The sequence below is a fragment of the Parus major genome, chromosome 12 (genome assembly GCF_001522545.3).
Source record: "Parus major isolate Abel chromosome 12, Parus_major1.1, whole genome shotgun sequence".
Classification (NCBI taxonomy): Eukaryota; Metazoa; Chordata; class Aves; order Passeriformes; family Paridae; genus Parus; species Parus major.
In genome coordinates, this window is record NC_031781.1 from 2,217,226 (window position 1) to 2,221,407 (window position 4,182).

Below are 4,182 nucleotides of genomic sequence, written 5' to 3' on the forward strand. Positions count from 1 at the left end.
TTCTTTTTATTTTATATTTAATTTATTTTTATTTTTATTTTTTCTATTTATTTTTTATATCTGTTTATATTTATATTTATTTTTATTTTTATATCTATATCTATATTATATTTATTTTATATTTCTGTTTATTTTATATTTATTTTATATTTCTGTTTATTTTATATTTATTTTATATTTCTGTTTATTTTATATTTATTTTCTATTTCTACTTATTTTTCTATTTATTTTCTATTTCTTTTTATTTTATATTTAGTTTATTTTTATTTTTACTTTTATTTTTTCTATTTATTTTCTATTTCTGTTTATATTTATATTTATTTTTATTTTTATATCTATATCTATATTATATTTATTTTATATTTCTGTTTATTTTATATTTAATTTATATTTCTGTTTATTTTATATTTATTTTATATTTATTTTATATTTCTACTTATTTTTTCTATTTATTTTCTATTTCTTTTTATTTTATATTTAATTTATATTTATTTTTATTTTTATTTTTTCTATTTCATTTCTATTTCTATTTATTATATATAATAGATATTACATTATATATTATATAGTATTGTATCATTATATTATTAGATATATTATTATATAAATTATATATATATAATATATATTTATTTTATATTTTTATTTTTTGTTTTTATACTTTTATTTATATTTTTATTTTTATATTTATATTTATTTCCATCAGAACATATGAATTTCACACTTGGGAGGTATATAAATAGCAAAATTAACTGTAATTAAGAATTGTTTGCTTTTTTTTTTTGTTATTTTTTGGTTTTGTGATTTGATTTTTTCTAATTCTGTTAGGCTGGGTGGTTTTGCTTGATGTTTATTAATTTAGCAATGAGCTTTATTGGCCAGTCCTTGAACTCTGAAACCAGATTGTGTTGATTTCTGTGCACAAATTCTGCAAAATTTGGATTTTGCCCTGAACTATCAGGAGGCAAAACTCTCAGTCCCACAAAAGAGTTTCTGAGAGTTTTGATGCACATGAAAAGAGAATTTAGAAATACAGATTGAACAGCAAGAGGAGAAATAACGAAAGCACTCAGAGAGGGCTTTATTTCTTTATTTATTTGATATATTTATTTATATTTAATGATTTAAATTTTATTGATTTATTTATTTATTATCAAGATGGGACTATTATGGGGAAAATTACAAATATTTAGCACTTTTTTGAGTGGATTCCAGCCAGCCCTGGGAGCAGGGAGAGGGAACCATGGGATGAGGGAGAGGCTGCCCTGCTCTGATTAGAATCTATGAATTATCAACTTCACTGAGAGAGGAAAGGAGCCACACATCTGGAGGGAGGATCTTAAAAAAGCCCTGGTTTCTCATGTTGGAACTGAAGGAAACCACAAACAACCTTGGTGCATTCAAACATTTAATTTTCAAATGTTTCTTACGTAGTTTGTGTTGTGGTTGGGTTTTTATTCTTTTTGTTGTCGTTTCTGTTTTAGTGACCTCTGTTTATAAATGAAATATTTGAAATGCAATGGATTTTTTGATATTTAAAAACACCAGGGTGTCACCTGCACACATCTTTTATCCTCTGACCATTTTGGGCTGCTCCTCATTTCTGGTTTTCGTGTGTTTGCCAAGCTCAGTCTGGCGCCGCATTTCCCACGGAGGCATCGCCACACGCACCGAGATCCCTGCAGCCCATGGAGGCAGGGAAAACTCTGAGAAACCCTGCCCAGGGCTGAGGAGGAATGGTTTAGAGGAGGGGAAAATCCTAAAGAGGGGAATCTGGAGAAGCCAAAGGGATCCATAGGAACAAGGGGATAAATGTCCTCGCCTCTTTGTCGCTGGCGCTCCGGGGAGCTGCACGAGCGCTTTGGAGCCCTCTGAGGGGCTGCAGCTGGCGGGGGAGAAATGAAACTGAGCAAAACTGGGTGTTTTTAATCCATCAGAAGGGATGTGTGAGGATGGGAATGTATTCTGGCGTGGTGAAATCTGCCCCAGGAGAGCAGGGAAGAGCACACGTGTGTGTGTGCACGCACGCGAGGCTGGGCCGAACGCGCTCCCACGAAGAGCAGCGAGAGCAATCCTGGCCCAGGAGGGGCTGAAGTGGCTTCAGAAAGGATTTATTTCACATTCCTGGAGTTAACATCCAGGATTTTATTGTTCTTCCATTCTTTCAGTTTATACCATTTCCCTAGAATCAGATCTTGAGCTTTAAAGGTGGATAACCTGTCTGACCTTTGTTTTTTTTAATTCTTCTGATAGCTTAGCTAAACCCTCAGCTTTAGGTAGGTGGAATAAATTGATTTTATTCCAGTGGGATTTTGATAACCACCTCTCTGATGAGGGCAGTCTGAGATAGAACAGCTTGTCTTGAGCACGTGAAATGGGATAATAAACTTTTCAAGAAGCAGAAATAACTTTTAGTCTTGCAACAGAAGTGCAAAGAAAAGGGAATCATTACCCAATATTCAGCTTTATAGGTCTCAAGCTTAAAACATTTAGATCAGGGTTCTGTAAGAGGCAGACTCATTATATATTTGCACCATTAAATCAGTTTGCCATGAGCAGCAGCTCTGTTTCCAGACTCCTGAGGAATTCCTCAGGCCTGATAAATTCCCACATTTCTCAGGAGACCCTGTGCCATCCATGAATTTGCCTTTCCAGAGGCTCCATGGCTCTCAGTAAGGATCTGTCCTAGCCAATATTATTTCTTTTTCCAGCTCTGTTTCTGCAGTGCAGGTTTTTTCCCTGGGCATACATTTACTGCTTATCAATTTATTCATTTCCTGTTTATTCAATATTCTTCCACTTGCCACTTTTTCCAGCCTAATCTCTGGAAATCTGAGAATTTCCAGAATCCCTGGAATTTCCAGAATCCCTGGAATTTCCAGAATCCCTGGAATTTCCAGAATCTCTGGAGATCTGGGCCGTGGCACTGCCTTCCCAGAGCAGCAATCTTCCCAGCTTAAAAAACAAAGGCAGCACTCAGGTGTTGGGGATGCTGCAAAGGGATTAAATGTTCTGAAATATTAATGAAGTAGCAGATTTCTGGGCTGAAGTTTGCATCTCAAATCTATTGCCGTTTCTAGAATTCATATTTAAGCTCGTCCATAAGCCTTCCCACTAAATTGAATTTATTACATTCTCATTTCCAGGAAACTTTTAAAATTTACTTCTGGGCTTTTTATTATAATAATATACCAGTGTGTTAAATTTCTGATATACTTTAATTGGATGGAATAATTTCAATGAATAAATACCTTTATTCAAAGCAAAAAACTTCTCAAAGTTTTCTCACCTTTGGAACTTTTTTAAAGGGAGGTGTCTGGGGGACAGGATCATGGAGAGAAAGAGGACAGGGGAAACAGAGCTGAGATGGAGAAGGTGAGGAGAGACTTCCTCTGCACACCTTTGTGCTTTGTGAAATATTCAGGAGGTTGGTTCACCCTTTTCCTCTTTTTTACTCTGCATTTTCATGCACAGTGAAAAAAGAATCCAAGCCTTAAAAGCTGTTATAAAATAACCCAGTCATTCTCCAACCAGCACTACCACAGATCATCAATATTTAATATTTCAGGATATTAAATATATTAAGACTAACATAAAGTTTAACTCCAGAGGAAGTGCTTATTACACTGTTAACAGGATGTTCCAAACTTTTCCATTACTGTTCTTGAAATTCATCACTTTCTCACAAAGCATTTCCATTTCCCATTCCAACGGATGTGAAATAGCAGAATAAATCCAGGTGATTCTGGCAGCTTCCAGCTGAAATAGATTTGTGCCCTTTCAGAGGTTCTTGTCCTTAATTAGTCAAGCTTTTCTTGCCCTGAATTATCCAATCTTAGATCTGAAGATATCAGTGTGCCAGCTTTCACATTTTAAATGTTGCAAATATGCAAAATGCAGCATCTTTCAAGAGAAACTCAAAACCAGAAGGAGAAAAATATGCCAATGCAGTGTTACCTTGATTTGATGTGTATTGTGAAATTTGCTTGATGATATCCCATCTCCATCTCATGGAGAAGAGTTTTCAGTAGCTGAGATCAAATGCTTCCAAAAATGAGGAAAGAACTCTCTAGAAGACTGAAGAAAATTAATTTTTTTAACATTTAAATTATCATTCCAGTCTCTGATCATTAGGTTTGGTTCAGTATCTGATTTTTCCACACTACTTTTGATTTCTGGTTA